At 42.2% G+C, this 18,576-nt stretch overlaps 1 pseudogene; it reads right to left on the reverse strand.

Annotated features, from left to right (window-relative positions):
* Window positions 1-13,930: 13,930 nt before the first annotated feature.
* LOC124557098 lies at window positions 13,931-14,048 on the reverse strand (annotated as a pseudogene).
* Window positions 14,049-18,576: the final 4,528 nt, after the last annotated feature.

Raw genomic sequence — 18,576 nt, forward strand, 5'->3', positions numbered from 1 at the left:
TTCTTCTGTTTACTAATTTTGACAGCTGCCCAGAAATTTTCTTCAGTTTTTCTAAATAAAAAAATCAAGAACAGGCTCTGAGCTTTCACCTCTAGTTTTTAACTTTTGTTTTCGAAGGGTTGATTATACATGATTATTCTAGTCTTATTACATTTAATTTTCAGACCAACTTTCAAACTTTCTCTGTTAAATTCTTTCATTAGACGTTAACGTTTGTCTGCACTAGAAACAAAACAGTAAAAACGTCATGTGCAAAACCGAAGGATTCAGGTATGTTCCGTTAATCCGTATTCCTTTTCTTTTTCCCAGGTTTGAGAGGTGGAAACCTATATCCGTCGTACTGGGATTCATCTGTGATTTGTAGCCGCCACCGTTTTCGTTAAGATGCTTACAGCGCCATCTATTAGTAAATTTTTCGTTAATTTCTTATTTGTTCCATGATGATTTCCCCTTCGTCAATAATATGATGTTCCAATTTGACGTCATTCTAAGCAGTGGTTCTCTTTCTACCGCGTATTGAAACTGGAACTTCAGTTAGCCGGCCGGGGTGGCCGAGCGGTTCTAGGCGCTACAGTCTGGAACCGCGCGACCGTTACGGTCGCAGGTTCGAATCCTGCCTCGGATTTGCATGCGCGTGATGTCCTTAGGTTAGTTAGGTTTAAGTAGTTCTAAGTTCTAGGGGACTGATGACCTCAGAAGTTAAGTCTCATAGTGCTCAGAGCCATTTGAACCATTTAAACTTCAGTTATGGACACCCTGTACATCAGTGTATATCGTATAGTGAGAAGAAACGAGTTCCTCGTCCAGGTCTTGACGACTCAAGAGATATCTAGCAGCCGCTGTGTCACCCCATGCCTAGCGGTGTCATGCAGATGCTGTGCGGAGGGGCACACGACTCCCCCGGCCATTTTGCAGACACTCCAGACGGTGGAGGCACTACTACTCGTAGTTCCACAGTCGGCATCGCAATGCTGAGTGCACCCCGTACCAGTCCTCCCACCAACGAAAAATCCTTGGCAGTTCCAGAAATCGGACTCGAGTCCCCTGCGTGGCAGCCATCTACGTCATTTCTGATGATCACCCATCCTGTGTTATGTTTAAGTTAGGAGAATTAGGGGCTCTCTCCATGATCTCTTCTTGCTCTGTTTATTTGTCTGCCGTACCTCTATCATCTCGATCGAAGTGGCAATGAGGATATTTGCTGTTGTTGTGCATATGAACTTTCGCAGTTCGGTCGCTTTTCCATGTCTGTGGAGTGACGCACTTCGCTACGCCAACAGACTGCCTTCTCTGAAGTAGACCCAAAGACGTAAGAATAGCTGCATTAGAAGTCAAATGAGTCATAATTTCTTTTTCATTTGACGGTTTGCCCTCGCGGAAGCTCTACCTGCCATATAGCGTCAGCTGGAGAAAAAGTCCATCGGATGGACATAACTTCCAATTTCCCACCTGGCGGAGGCCATAAGTTGTTGTGGTCTTCAGTCCTGAGGCTGGTTTTTATGCAGCTCTCCATGCTACTCTATCCTGTGCAAGCTTCTTCATCTCCCAGTACGTACTGCAGCCTACATCCTTCTGAATCTGCTTAGTGTATTCATCTCTTGGTCTCCCTCTACGATTATTACCCTCCACGCTGCCCTCCAATACTAAATTGGTGATCCCTCGGTGTCTCAGAACATGACCTACCAACCGATCCCTTCTTCTAGTCAAGTTGTGCCACAAGCTCCTCTTCTCCCCAATTCTATTCAATACCTCCTCTTTAGTTATGTGATCTACCCATCTAATCTTCAGCATTCTTCTGTAGCACCACATTTCGAAAGCTTCTATTCTCTTCTTGTCTAAACTATTTATCGTCCACGTTTCATTTCCATACATGGCTACACTCCATACGAATACTTTCAGAAACGACTTCCTGACACTTAAATCAATACTCGAGGTTAACAAATTTTTCTTCTTCAGAAACGCTTTCCTTGCCATTGCCAGTCTACATTTTGTATCCTCTCTACTTCGACCATCATCAGTTATTTTGCTCCGCAAATAGCAAAACTCCTTTACAACTTTAAGTGTCTCATTTCCTAATCTAATTCCCTCAGCATCACCCGACTTAATTCGACTATTCGACTACATTCCATTATCCTCGTTTTGCTTTTGTTGATGTTCATCTTATGTCCTCCTTTCAAGACACTGTCCATTCCGTTCAGCTACTCTTCCAAGTCCTTTGCTGTCTCTGACAGAATTACAATGTCATCAGCGAACCTCGAAGTGTTTATTTCTTCTCCATGGATTTTAATACCTACTCCGAACTTTTCTTTTGTTTCCTTTATTGCTTGCTCAATGTACAGATTGAATAACATCGGGGATAGGCTACAACCCTGTCTCACTCCCTGCCCAACCACTGCTTCCCTTTCATGCCCCTCCACTCTTATAACTGCCATCTGGTTTCTGTACGAATTGTAAACAGCCTTTCGCTCCCTCTATTTTACCCCGGCCACCTTTAGAATTTGAAAGATAGTATTCCAGTCAACATTGTCAAAAGCTTTCTCTAAGTCTACAAATGCTAGAAACGTAGGTTTGCCTTTCCTTAATCTTTCTTCTAAGATAAGTCGTAGGGTCAGTATTGCCTCACGTGTTCCAACATTTCTACGGAATCCAAACTGATCTTCCCCGAGGTCGGCTTCTACCAGTTTTTCCATTCGTCTGTAAAGAATTCACGTTAGTATTTTGCAGCTGTGACTTATTAAACTGATAGTTCGGTAATTTTCACATCTGTCAACACCTGCTTTCTTTGGGATTGGAATTATTATATTCTTCTTCGAGTCTGAGGGTATTTCGCCTGTCTCATACATCTTGCTCACCAGATGGTAGATTTTTGTCATGACTGTCTCTCCCAAGGCTGTCAGTAATGAAACAAGGCCATAAAGACAGTGGAAAAATCCACGTGTTATACAATATTCTTTCTTCTACGGGTTAAGACCAGAGATACACACGTGTGTACTTAAAATATTTTGAAAAATACAAAAAATTAAAATTAAAACTATCCACTTTATCATTTAACTATGTGAAACAACAAAAAAAGCACGATGAAAATATTTTTCTTCACTTATTTTATCACCCTGACTGGATAGGTTATTATATTTATTGCTTTTCTAGACGTTTCCATAAGTTATAGGCGGTGGAAGAAATAAAAGTGTACTGGAAAATATTTATAAAACTGACGCGGAATTGAACCTTGCTAATAAACAGGAGAACTAGAATGAAATTTTCACTCTACAGCGGAGTGTGCGCTGATATGAAACTTCCTGGCAGATTAAAACTGTGTGCCGGACCGAGACTCGAAATCGGGATCTTTGCCTTTCGCGGGCGGTAAAGCACTTACCCGCGAAAGGCAAAGGTCCCGAGTTCGAGTCTCGGTCCGGCACACAGTTTTAATCTGCCAGGAAGTTTCATATCAGCGCACACTCTGCTGTAGAGTGAAAATTTCTGTCTAGAAACATCCCCCTGGCTGTGGCTAAACCATGTCTCCGCAATATCCTTTCTTCCAGGAGTGCTAGTTCTGCGAGGTTCGCAGAAGAGCCTCTGTGAAGTTTGGAGGGTAGGAGACGAGGTACTGGCGGAATTAAAGCTGTGAGGACGGGGCGTGAGTCGTGCTTGGGTAGCTCAGTTGGTAGAGCACTTGCCCGCGATAGGCAAAGGTCCCGAGTTCGAGTCTCGGTCCGGCACACAGTTTTAATCTGCCAGGAAGTTTAACAGGAGAACTGCCCATCACGTGTGTGTCTACGTAACTGCTTTGTCAGCGCAGCAGTTGGCTAAACAGAGGCGTCCGGGATCGAATCCCGGCCGAGTCGAAGATTTTTCCCGGTTGGAGACTGGCTGCTGTGTTGTCCTTATCTTCGTATCATCATTAAAGAAACTAAAGTCGCCTACCTGGCTTCACATGACTTCGAGCCATGGTACACCTCGCAACAGGTGAAAGTTTGGAATTGTCACAACACACAGTCGTATCGTTTTTCCCTTGTTGGCTGCGTGTGTACAACCCGAAAGCCAATTCATTACAAATATCATCACATAAAATGCTCAAACGGTGATTTCGATGCACCATTCGACTTCTGTCACCTGTCCGCTTATGTGCATCTCCAGCATGCTCTGTCCCAAGTATTTCGCTGTATCTTTACGTTTGAGTGCGAGAGACGAACGGACGTGCTTATTGACCAGTTGAACGCAACACAAAACAGTTCTCACGATACAATGAATGCTTTTTGTCGAGTGTTGCGCGAAGTACAATTCGTGGAAAACGAAGTCATTCCCTAAGTGTAGTTTGTTTGATTATTAGCAGGCCTACAATGAAGATCTGTGTGCTTCGAAGGCACAGGTCCAGCGGAATTCTCTTAATGGTTTTACTTTGGTACGGAGCCACAATTAGATAAAACGTTTTGAATGATATAACGGCCGTTTGACTGTACAACAGGTGTTATTCTAAAATCTAGATTTCGGCCTTAAGTCATTTTCAAGTTTTACAAATACAAAAGAAAAAAATCGCTAGGTTTGAGCAGAACACAAATATGTCTCTTCAGTATCCCAGTTTGCACCATGTGATCTGTGGTATACCAACTGGAATGTCTTTATGATGGTCTTTGACGATTGTTTCACTTATGTTTATGTCAGTGGCTGCTTAGACACAGTGTAGTGAAGTTTAAATGTGTGATTTGGACAGTTATTTCATTCCACAACCATACCAAGTGAATAAGTCATGCTAATTGTCAGTAAATTAGCCTATTACACAAATGTACTCGCATTTACTTTCGACAAAATTGGTTTATATAACCGAAGATATATGTCCGACGACATCCGCCATTTTTACACTTTAAGCCACCGTTTTATCGCCTGTTTTTTTTCTTACTTTTCTTCTTCCGTTTTTTAAAAAAGTCTGTAGGCTGTAGAGCAGCGTACTAAGCTGCTGCCAGCCCGCCCCCTTCGGGGGGAATTGAAAATCAATAAAGGAAAAAAAAATCTGACGACGATTTGTGTTTTACTCGAGTCTTATGATTTTCGATACTTGTAACACTCGAAAATGGTCTAAGGCTGAAATCTAGATTTTGAAATCAAACCTGTTGTACAGTCAAATGGCGATTAGATCTTTCATAAAGGAGATCACTTAGATAGCGTAAGAGTTCACCTAAATGGAACATGTTGGAGGTTTCCAGCCTAAAAGTCGTATTTGGCATAAAAAGAAGATACATGCAGATATCTGGATTTTTTTAATACAGAGATGATGGTGAAGTACCAAAATATCAAAGTAAGGTAAGGAACGTGGGAATAGAATCGCTCCAATGGTATAAGCCAAAAGATTTGTCTACTGCCGACTGAAGAAAATAACACTTGTCACGCAGCCAGACTGAGAGTAGGCAACCCTGCAAACAGGTTAGTGCACCTGGCGAAGAGCTAGGCAGATGAGCACCAAAAGGTTCAAAAAATGGCTCTGAGCACTGTGGGACTTAACATATGAGGTCATCAGTCCCCTAGACTTAGAACTACTTAAACCTAACTAACCTAAGGACATCACACACATCCTTGCCCGAGGCAGGATTCGAATCTGCGACCGTAGCAGCAGCGCGGTTCCGGACTAAAGCGCCTAGAACCAAAAGGTTCGTGGTCCATCACGCTGAAAGGAAGCACCTTGTACATTAATTGAAGGGATGGCGAAAGGTTAGTAACTAACGTCACTTCGAAGTGGAGAGCATACGATACGGAGCACAGACTAGTATAAGAAAAGAACGGAAAGGCCTGGTTCTGGGGACTGAAACTGTTGATTATTGTGTTTTCGAGGGAAATGATTCGACACGCAACCGACGTTCAAGTGCATTCCAGGTCTGTTTGATGATGTTCGTATTGGGACTTGCTACTTCTCAGTGCAGCTGTTACATCTAATACTCTTGAAAACATGATGTAATGGTCCTTAGAAAGTGCACGACTGCAATATAGCCTTCTTCTTTTTCCTGGCCTTTATCCCGTATCATTACGGGATCGGCATGTTAATTATTGGACCTGGCAATATTGTACTACCCCAGTTCACCAGTTGTCTGCACCTAATATCTAGTGTTATTCCATGTGACAGTGTGCGAACGGTTTCCAAATGTTTGTGAATCGTGTACGTGAGGTGGGACTTGGGTACCAGCTCGGTATTCACCTGGTCGGATGTGGTAAACAGTTTAAAAACCACATACATGCTGGACAGGACACCGGCTTCTGTCTTTAATTTGCCGGGTGGATCCGAGCCGGGACCGCAAATGCCAGATCGCCATCCGAACGCACGGGGCTGTCGGGGCAGGTTCACAAGAGCAGTATTGTGCTTATGTAGAATCGGCCTCGTTTGCAATTGTTGCTACAGAATGGGAGGTATCCTATAGTCTAAAATACTTTCATAAACACCTGCTAGTTTTTAATCGTTGATCGTAAATACTGATGCGACTTCAAACCAGGAAACGTAACTTCATACCATCACACTACCTCTGCTGAATTTCACTGTCATCACAACACATTTAGGTAAATTTCCTGCATTATGTAGCGTGGTTAATCACTTATCTAAATGATCTTCTTCTGGTCAACGAGGTACTGATGGCTGTGTTTGCATCACTAACGTCGCTCAGTCGCTCTTGTAATCATTAGCTTCTGGGTAACCGCGCGATCATCAGTTCGGTGATACCTGTCAATTAGGTTCTTGCCCTACAGAATCTGTGCTTCACAGGAACATAATTAACTGTGAGCCATTGTGGATGTGCTTCCTGTGGAATTTCGCCGACAGAATGTGTGAACTGTAGACACATACAAATGTCCCGTTGCAACTCAATCAATTTCCTTCTTTGGCTTGGTTTAACGGGAGACAGCAAACGGCCTTCACTGCAGTCACATACTCTCAGATGCGCAGCCTGGCGTCATACAAAATAGATGCAAAGACTGCAGATCGTAGTGTAAGTAATTCGCTCAATTCACGTAAACCCCTCCCGTGCAAAGATTCTCTGTTATCGAATAGATAGAGAAAACTAGAGAGATTTCCTGACCTAATGCATTTGTAATTATATGCTTTTTTAATGAGAAGGAACGCCATTTCCCTTCTGTGAACTGAGACTCAGCGAGATCTGAAGTGCAGTTTCATCGAAAGGTCTTCGGACTTTTTGTAATAGAGGTAGAGTATACAAAGACTGAAACGCTGAAAAATATTACCTTACACCCATGCTATGGCAACAAGCAACTAGAAAGTTACTATATATGTTTAGAAATTGACCTTAAACATGATAGGTCTCGGTCAGACAGTTGACTCAAAATACTCGACAGCTAAAATGAACTATTTCGGAAGCTATGTCCCACATCATTCAATGCCGCTCGATGAGAATCGTGCACTATTTCTAATCTCTAATACAACTGCTCCTCGGTGTGTTGTGAAAAACTGGCAATTCAGAACATTTCCAGAGATGTCTTCGTACGGAGTAAACACATAAGACTACGTCACTGGATCGGAAAACAAACTTTTCAGATGAGTTCTTAATAGCTAGACACTCACATTCTTTGGTCCTCGGAACGTGGAAACACGGATCCCTTAATCTCGTAGGCATCTTAGAGAATTTATAATCAGAAATAGATAGGTTGAATGTAGATATAGTGGGAAGTGGTAAAGAGCACGAGTGGGTCTAAATATGAATAAGAAAACAGGAATGCGAATGAATTATTATAAACACTGTAGTCAACACCGCAATACAGCAGTACGAGTTTTCACACCTACTATCTCCACGACTGATGAAGAGACTGAAGGAATGTATGATGAGAAAAAAGAAATTATTCATATCGTTAAGGGAGACGAAAATTTGTGATTGGGGACTGATATTCGACTGTGGGAAAGGAATGAAAGGAGAAGCTGCCTGGCTGAGTTTTTTCCTCTGAACACGATTTAATCATTGCCAACACTTGGCTTAAGACTCATGAAAGAAAGGTGTATACATGGAAGAGACCTGGACACATCACAATGGTTCAGACAGATTATGTAATGGTAAGAAAAAGGTTTAGAGACCAGATTTTAAACTGTAAAACATATCCAGGAGAAGAGGCAAACTCCAAGCATAAATCATTACTTACGAACTACAGTTTAATATTGAAGAAATTACGAAGAGGGAAGAAATTAAGGAGATGCGACGTGAATAAGTTAAACGTAGCAGAGATTTCAGAGCTTTTGAAGGAGTAATAGGTAATGATCCACTGAAACAAAGGAAATAGAAACAGTAGAACATGAATGAGTAGCTTTAAGAGGTAAAATAGTAAAGGCAACAAAACATCAAATGGGCAAAAAGACAAGGCGTATTAAAAATCGCTGGATAATGCAACAGATGCTGAATCTAATTGCTGAAAGCAGAAAACGTAAAAATGGAGCAAACGAAACAGGCAAATGGGAATACGGACGTCTACACATTGAGACTACCAGAAAGCGCAAAAAGGCAAAACAGAAATGGCTTGAGGATAAATGAAAAACTGTAGAAACATGCGTAACTATGTGAAAGACGAATGCCGCCTATTAGAGAGAAGAGAAGCGTCTGTATAACATCAAAAACTCCTGACATTACGAGCAGCGAGACTGCTAAGCATTATATAGGGTCTTAGGGTATAAGTACAGATATTGTAATCATTGGTGCCTTAATATGTACCCACTTCAGTGTGTTACTTGTTTTTTCTCTGGGTCTAACCGTCTTCCCGCCAACACGTCACATAATTTACTACCTTATATTTTCCGCACTGTCGTACCTGCTCCAGCAAGTGGACTAAACTAACCGTTTTGCGTCTATGCATCCACATTTCAACAGCTGACGTGCTGCATAGGGAAAATAAGCATTAATGGCTTACTCTTGCCACATCTACTGGGAGGTACAATCAACTTAAAAACACACTCCTCCTAAACCTATAATTATTAGTCCGCAAATGAAATAAATATTGATGTAATGTTGTTCAGTACACTGTCCTCAGTCACCAATGAAAAGGTCTGCACTTACACCTCTAAGACCTGTATGCAGGGTGTTACAAAAAGGTACGGCCAAACTTTCAGGAAACATTCCTCACATACAAATAAAGAAAAGATGTTATGTGGACATGTGTCCGGAAACGCTTAATTTCCATGTTAGACCTCATTTTAGTTTCGTCAGTATGTACTGTACTTCCTCGATTCACCGCCAGTTGGCCCAATTGAAGGAAGTTAATGTTGACTTCGGTGCTTGTGTTGACATGCGACTCATTGCTCTACAGTACTAGCATCAAGCACATCAGTACGTAGCATCAACAGGTTAGTGTTCATCACGAACGTGGTTTTGCAGTCAGTGAAATGTTTACAAATGCGAAGTTGGCAGATGCCAATTTGATGTATGGATTAGCACGGGGCAATAGCCGTGGCGCGGTACGTTTGTATCGAGACAGATTTCCAGAACGAAGGTGTCCCGACGGGAAGACGTTCGAAGCAATTGATCGGCGTCTTAGGGAGCACGGAACATTCCAGCCTATGACTTGCGACTGGGGAAGAACTACAACGACGAGGACACCTGCAATGGACGAGGAAATTCTTCGTGCAGTTGACGATAACCCTAATGTCAGCGTCAGAGAAGTTGCTGCTGTACAAGGTAACGTTGACCACGTCACTGTATGGAGAGTGCTACGGGAGAACTAGTTGTTTCCGTACCATGTACAGCGTGTGCAGGCACTATCAGCAGCTGATTGACCTCCACGGTTACACTTCTGCGAATGGTTCATCCAACAATGTGTCAATCCTCATTTCAGTGCAAATGTTCTCTTTACGGATGAGGCTTCATTCCAACGTGATCAAATTGTAAATTTTCACAATCAGCATGTGTGGGCTGACGAAAATCCGCACGCAATTGTGCAATCACGTCATCAACAACGATCTTCTGTGAACGTTTCGGCAGGCATTGTTGGTGATGTCTTGATTGGGCCCCATGTTCTTCCACCTACGCTCAATGGAGCACGTTATCATGATTTCATACGGGATACTCTACCTGTGCTGCTAGAACATGTGCCTTTACAAGTACGACACAACATGTGGTTCATGCACGATGGAGCTCTTGCACATTTCAGTCGAAGTGATCGTACGCTTCTCAACAACAGATTCGGTGACCGATGGATTGGTAGAGGCGGACCAATTCCATGGCCTCCACGCTCTCCTGACCTCAACCCTCTTGGCTTTCATTTATGTGGGTATTTGAAAGCTCTTGTCTACGCAACCCCGGTACCAAATGTAGAGACTCTTCGTGCTCGTATTGTGGACAGCTGTGATACAATACGCCATTCTCCAGGGCTGCATCAGCGCATCAGGGATTCCATGCGACGGAGGGCGCATGCATGTACCCTCGCTAACGGAGGACATTTTGAACATTTCCTGTAACAAAGTTTTTGAAGTCACGCCGGTACGTTCTGTTGCTGTGTGTTTCCATTCCATGATTAATGTGATTTGAAGAGAAGTAATAAAATGAGCTCTAACATGGAAAGTAAGCGTTTCCGGACACATGTCCACATTACATATTTTCTTTCTTTGTGTGTGAGGAATGTTTCCTGAAAGTTTGGCCGTACCTTTTTGTAACACCATGTATATTTTTTAATGGTATTTTGGTAACTTAATGTCTGTACGACAGTAATTTGAGTAACGCAGGACTGCATCGGATTTAGTGGTAAGATGGCCCAGTGGACAGCTCGTCAAAAACTGAACACAGATTAAGCATGAAAACAGGAAGAAGGTGTGCTGAATTGTGAGAAAAATGCAAAATAGAAACAGTGAATGGTCCAAGCTCAATACGAACAACATCGAGGGAAGTGGTGAAGTGGTCCCGGTATTTGACTGCAAAACTGACGATCCGAGTTCAAAACTCCATTGTGCCATTTATTCTTTTTTTTCACAATGTTACGACCTGTCCATCCGGCCATTGAAATGTTTGTTCTCTTTCTATAGTCTTGGCAGTTGTCATACTATACACTGGTTACAGGATAACAGTCATGTGGTAAGAATACGTTACCGTCGCAAGTAAATGTGATGAATGGTGAGAGCAGGAGAGATACAACACAGACTTCTCACATACATGAAAACAACAAATAAACGGCTGTGAACTATGTTACAACAAAGGAACCCAAGAGTCAAAACTTCCAACACGGAACGCAACTTCACAAACGTTAAAAACATATGTTTTGACAGAACACAGAGAAACTGTGTGAGTGTGAAACTGTTGCGTTCATTTGTTGCAGCTTATGTGGCAAATTGTTACGTTTTCATCATTTCCTTGAGAGTGATCACATTCACATTCATATGAACATCTATATCGGCCAAGGAGGCATATCTCGCTCACCCACCAGGCGTACAAATCAGGCGCGCCGACAAGAGATTCCTATCGTATGACACACGTACTGTCACAAATGCCGTGTATGACACAGCAGACGTGTTTTCTGGTGCAGGATTTCGTTGACATGTCGCCTTGTCATGAAACGTTTGCGGTTCCCATTCGAAAGGCACTTCTTTCGAGTGCTAATAAAGTAGTTGTACAGAATCAACTTTCATTATAGGTCCCTTCCTTACACCTCGCTCTTGCAAACGGACGTTACACTACGTCACACACCGAGCGAGGTGGCGCAGTGGTTAGACACTGGACTCGCATTCGGGAGGACGACTGTTCAATCCCGCGTCCGGCCATCCTGATTTAGGTTTTCCGTGATTTCCCTAAATCGCTGCAGGCAAATGCCGGGATGGTTCCTTTCAAAGAGCACGGCCGACTTCCTTCCCCGTCCTTCCCTAATCCGATGAGACCGATGACCTCGCTGTCTGGTTTCCTTCCCCAAACAACCCAACCCCAACTACGTCACAGACACACATTTGAATACAGCGAACAGAAAAAAAAATAGTACCAGCTAGATTTGAACACAACTCGCCCCTTTACCCGACTGCCAGTCCAACACCGTGGCCACTCACCCACGACACCATAGTGGAACCAGTCTTCCCTTTACTGCATGTCATGTGCTTGGCCCGTTTACTGTTTCTATTTTGCGTTTTTTTGTACAGTTCAGTACACCTTCTTCCTGTTTTCATGCTTGATTCGTGTTCACTTTTTGACAGGTTGTCTACTGGGCCTTCTTACCACCAAATCTGAATGGGTTGCAATGGAGAGCTTTCCTTGTAAGTTACGCTTCAACTTCAGTGGAGAGTGAGGTGTGGAGAAAACAGGAAGGAGAATTTTGTTCCCACATTGACGAAGGAGGTAAGAGGCGGAAGTTCTAAATTTCACGTTCAAGAAATCGTTCACACGGAAGAATCGTACAAACATACCGTCATTTGACAGTGGACCGTCGGACGACAGAGAAATAAGCATCCCTGACGTAGAGAAACAGTTGAAAGCTCTGAAAGCAAATAAATCACCAGGTCCGGATGGAATCGCAATTCGATTTCGCAAAGAGTACTCTATGACACTGGCGTTACATAGCCTGCATATATGGTGAATCTCTCGCCCAGCACGAAGTCCCAGGTGACTGGAAAAAAGCGCAAGTGACTCCAGTATATAAGAAGGGTAATAGAACGAACCCGCAAAATTACAGACCAATATCTGTAACTTCGGTTTACGGCAAAGTCCTTGAAAATATTCTCAATATGAATATAATAAACTTTCTTGAGGCTGAGAAGCTTATGTTCACGAATCAGCATGGTTTTCGAAAGCATCGCTCGTACGAAACTCAAGTTTGCCTTTTTCTCACGTAACGGATGAAGGGCAACAGACAGATACCATATTTCTAGATTTCCGAAAAGCATTTGACACTGTGCCCCACTGCAGGCTGTTAACGAAGTTACGAATATATGGAATAAGTCACAGATACGTGAGTGGCTCGGATATTTCTTCAGTAATAGAACCCAGTATGTTGTCCTCGAAGGCGAGTAGTCATGAGAGACAAGGGTAACGTCAAGAGTGCACCAGGGAAGTGTAACAGGACCGCCCTTGTTTACTATATACATAAATGATTTAGCGGGCAACAGGGTGAGCAGCAGTCTGCGGTTGTTTGCTAAGGAGTCGAGGTCGAGTGACATTAGGAAGATGCAAGACGACTTATCAAAATTTATAGTATGTGTGATGAATGGCAGCTCGCTCTAAATGTGGAGAAATGTAAATCAATCCGGATGAGTAGGAAGAACGTGTCGGGTACAGCGTTAGTAGTGTTCTGCTTGACACAATCGAGTCGTTTAAATATCTGGGCATAACTGAAAAGCTATATGAAATGGAGCAATCATGTGAGAGCTATGGTAGGGAAGGCGAATGGTCGACTTCGGTTAATTGTGAGAATTTTAGGAAAGGAGACCTCATATAGGACGCGGGTGGGACCTATTCTTGACTACTGCTCGAGTGTTTGGCATCCGTTCCAGATCGGATTGAAGGAAGACATTGATGCAAATCAGAGGCGGGCTGCTAGATTTGTTACTAGTACGTTCTAACAACACGTGAGTGTTACGGAGGTGCTTCGGGAACTCAAATGGGAATCCCTGGAGGGAAGGCGACATCATTTTCGAGAAACACCATTCAGAAAATTTAGAGAACCAGCATTTGAAGTTGACTACCGAACGATTCTACTGCTGCCAATATACATCGCGCATAAGGACCACAAAGATAGAATTCGAGAAATTAGGGCTTCATACGGAGGCATTTAAAACAAACTAAACTCTTCCCGCACAGGCCATGAAGGCTCAAAGGTACCGACTGGCCGCCGTGTCATCCTCACCCCACAGGCGTCACTAGAAGAGGATATGGAGGGGCATGTGATCAGCACACCGCTCTTCCAGCCGTAGGTCAGTTTCCGAGACCGGAGCCGCTACTTCTCAATCAAGTAGCTCCTCCGTTTGCCTCACAACGGCTTAGTGCACCCCGCTTGCCAACAGCGCTCGGCAGACCGGATGGTCACCCGTCCAAGTGCTAGCCCAGCCCGACGGCGCTTAACTTCGGTGATCTGACGGGAACCGGTGTTATCACTGCGGCAAGGCCGTTGGCATACGGAGGCATATAGATAGTCGTTTTTCCCTCGGTCTGTTTGCGACTGGAAAAGGAAAGGAAATGACTAGTAGTGGTACAGCGTACCTACCGCCGCGCACCCTGCAGTGGCTTGCGGAGTGTCTACGAGTATGTAGGTGTTGATGTAGATGTAGATGTAGACTGTTATCTGTCTGCCATAAAATTATACGGCTTTAGGCATGCATGCACGCAGACAATCAGCGGCTATGGTATTATTTACACAAGGAAGTAACAAGTTTTATGAAAGCATATCATAGAGTTGTTAGTATTCAAACACACTCGTTACGCTATTTAATTTTCAGTTGACACACATAACACGAGGTCGCTACGCTACTACAGTGCTACCGTTTTTAGATCACTGGAATTGGAAGCAGCCAACACAGAAAGACAGTCGACACGAAATGTACCAACAAGTAGAGCGCCGAAGCTCAACGTTGCAATTTAACAGACATCGTGACACTTCCCACTATTGCCAAACCATTCAGTCTAACACTTACTGCAGTCATTGTGCGTGTTCAACAATAAAATCGTAATCTCATATCCATATTGTCTTATTTGGTTCTTTTTCTCTTTTTCCCACACTTTCACATAAACAAGTTATGTAGGTAAATTGCCATCTTTAACGACTTTAGTAAAAGTCTTATTTAGACCAGACGCTTTAAAACAACGCGAAACGCGTCTGCTCTAAATAATACATAAACTGCAGTTGCTAAAGACGGCAATTAACTTACAAAACGTCTAATCTCATATTCCGTACAACTATAAACTGCCCTGTTTTAACGTGACCAACTTTAAATACGTATAAAAAATGGAATGGAATGGAATTTTATTCTGTGAATGAAGGCACCAAGGTTCTTCTTCTATGTAAGGGAAGAAACATAGTCCAAAAGGGGTGAATAACTGAACTGAAATTGTTGATTAAGTAATAAATGTGAGTATCCAAAAATCCGTTTTTTAATTTCTAAAATTTATAACTGAGTGACCTTTGCCCACTTTCGTTGTATGTGTAGGACTTCTGTGTCTATGATGTGTTTGTGGTTTTCATTAATGCAATGTTCAGCAAAAGACGTCTGGCTTCTACACCCTCCAACTTCTGTGGTGTTCTCTGAGCCTAGTGCATGTTTCCGTCCCAGTCTGTGCAGATTCTCCCTTCGCCGAACATTGCGTAAACGAAAACCACAAACACATCACAGATACAGAATCCCTACCTATAGAGGACAAGGGGGCAAAGTTCACTCAGAAATTTTAGAACAAGATTGGTTAAACAATGATATGAGATTGCTAATTAATCGAGAGCATGTGTTGTATACATTTAAAATGCGTAAATGTTATGCGTAATCTTACTAGTGGTGGCCAACTTTTAAGATGCTTAATTGAGTAAGATAGTGGATCACATGACCAAGTTTTTAAATAGGCAGACAGAGGGTCTTTCGTTCTTCGTATCTTGGTTGGTGAGGATGGTTTTGGCAAGATTTTGTGCTACCAGAGAGCCGCCTGGGCTTAAGTGCTATTCGGAACTTAGAAATATTTCGATGTGCACCAGTTCGGGACTTACAAATATTTTTTGGAATACTGAATGTTATGGGACATAAACTTATAGCTGGGCTAACTGTAACTGAACATTTCAACCACGGTGGATTTGTGACTGTATAAATACTTATATGCATTTTTGAGCTTTGAGATTTCGTTGCAGTTTTAGTTCACTTTCGTTACTGCCTACGAACTCTCTCTTTGCAGTGCAAAACAAATCATTCTGACTTCTTGTATTTATATTATGTTCAGTAAGAACCTATGTGAGGCCACAATTCGGAATTAATTTGTGTCTTATTTGAATAAACGAATAATCAAAAATTTATCCTTTGGTTGTTGCCCACACTATTATCTTTGGGGGTCATATTCGTAATGTTTTTCACTTTTAATAATCACAGTCCGTTTTGTCATTCCATAAATTAAGATGCATCGTGAATGATCAATGCTTCTGTAAGGCCTTAAAGCAACAGTGCATGACAGAAACTCTTTTCATCACATGAGCCATATTGAAATCTAAGGTCATGTACTCGATCTCTGGCGGTTAGGCAGCAATGAATGTATGTTCAATGGCGATTAATTTCTCATTATTGTTACCGAGCAGCAGTGAAGTTACATCCTCTAATGGCCAGCCAATACTAGGCAAATAAGGGAAGGCTGAAAGGTGGAAGGAATACACAGTACGGCTCTACAAAGGAAATAAAAGTGAAGACAGTATTATATTAGGGGAATTGGAAGTTGATGAAGATGAGATGGAAGATATAATACTGCGACAAAAATTTGACATGACACTGAAAGACGAAATTCAAAACAAGGTATAGACGACATTCTCTCAAATTATTGAGATCCTTGGGAGAGTCAATCATGACAAAACTATTGCACCTCATGTGCAAGATGTATAAGACAGACGAAGTAGCCTCAGACTCAAAGAAGAATGTAATAATTCCATTTCCAAAGAAGGAAAGTGCTGACCTATGGGAATATTACTGAAATGTCAGTTTAGTAAGTCACATTTGCGATATAATGACACAAATTATTTATAGGTTGCAAAAACTGATAGAAAATGGTTTTTGGCTCCGGAGAAATGGCAGGATTACGCAAGGCAAAACTGACCCTGTGACTTGTGTTAGAAGATAGGTTGAAGAAAGGGAAACCTGTATCTATAGCGTTTTCAGGTTAAGTAAATGTTGTCTGGAATACGTTCTTTGAAATTCTTAACGCAGCAAGTTAAAACACAGGGAGTGAAAGTCGGTGTACAACTTATATAGAAACCAGACTGCAGTTATAAAAACTGGGGCAAGAATTAAAGGAAACCAAGCAAATAATTGGGAAAGGAATTCAAGTTCAGGGAGAAGAAATGAAAACTTTGAGCTTTCCCGATGACACTGTAATTCTGCCAGAGGCGGCAAAAGACGTGGAAGAGCAGATGAACTGAGTAGACACTGCCTTCAAAAAGAAATTATAAGATAAATATCAACAAAGGAAAACAAGAACATTGGAATGTATTCGAATTAAATCTGGCGATGCTAACAGTATTAGTAGAGACAGTGAGACACTAAAACTAGTAGAGAGTTTCCGTATTTGAGCACCAAAAGAACTGATGATGGCCGAGGTAGAGAGGACGTAAAATGCAGCCTGGTATAGAAACTTAAGTATTTCTGAAAACAAAGGAATTTGTTGAAATTGAGTGTAAATTGAAGAATTGGGGGTATTATCTGAAGATTTTTTGTCTGGAGTGTAGCAATTTGCGTCAGTGAAACGTGGGTGACAAAACAAATCAGGCAAGAAGATTGCAGAAACTTTTGAAACGTGGTGATACAGATGGTTGTTGAACATTGGATGTGAAACTACAGACGAGGTATTGAATCGGGCCGGGAAGAAAAAACTTCGTATGTAATTTGATTAAATTGATCGGTTGCTAAGACGTATCCTGAGCCATGAAGCAGTCATCAATTCGGTAATGGACGGAAGGGTGGGAATAAAAGTTGTAAATGGAGACCAAGTTTGACTACAGTAAGCAAGTTCAAATGTATACAGGTTGTAGTAGTTATGCAAGGGTGAAGAGGACAGCACAGTGTAGACTAACACAGAGAGATGCATCAAACCGGTCTATGGTCTTAAGATCTTAACAGCAGCAGTAGTCCCTGCATAACACAAAATTCTTGCCAATAGGCAGCTGGCTTAAAACAGTACCTTTTAAGAAACAAGTACGAGAACAAGAGATTTTCTAGAATGTAGGGGCGGGTTAAGTGGTAGTAAAGGTCTGTTGTACCCCTAGGTGCACTAATTGCTGCTCATACATGGTGTTCGGCGCTTAGAAACATCATCATTGTTTGACACTTCAAATTATGTATGTATCTCCATCAAATTACTTCGACCTTAGTGACCTTGTGGTTTATATTAATAATAATCTCAGACTTTTTGTGTATGAGGCAGATATCTATAATAATGTACCATTTGAGAACAGACCCCCCAGTCATTCAGTCGTGTTGATCAAATAGGAATAACAGAAGATATTGATCACGGAGTCCTGTGTTCGATTCCCGGCCGAGTTGGGGATTTTCTCTGCCCGGGCACTGGATGTTTGTGTTGTCCTCATCATTTCACATCATCATCATTCGTGGCAGTGAGTAGATTGGACTGTGTACAAAACTGCACTGTGAAAAAATTGGGACTTTGTACGGGTGCTGATGACCTCGGAGTTGAGCGCCCCACAAACCAAACATCATCATATCTCACTCGCGTTGTGGTTGAGAGAGAGGACTGCTGGTTTTTTATGATACAGTCCTGCCAATGGACAAGAAGAATAGCATGGGATGTGTTTCTAGTACTGCATTCCCAAGGAATTCAGTAAAACTATAACATAAACGCTTTTTGATACATAAATCGTCTTACCTCTGTTGTGTCACTCTCTGTGTGTGTGTGTGTGTGTGTGTGTGTGTACTACAGATATTCTGTAGCTTTGCCTATAGTTCTTCAA

Source organism: Schistocerca americana, chromosome X, assembly GCF_021461395.2.
Source record: "Schistocerca americana isolate TAMUIC-IGC-003095 chromosome X, iqSchAmer2.1, whole genome shotgun sequence".
In the NCBI taxonomy this organism is placed as follows: domain Eukaryota; kingdom Metazoa; phylum Arthropoda; class Insecta; order Orthoptera; family Acrididae; genus Schistocerca; species Schistocerca americana.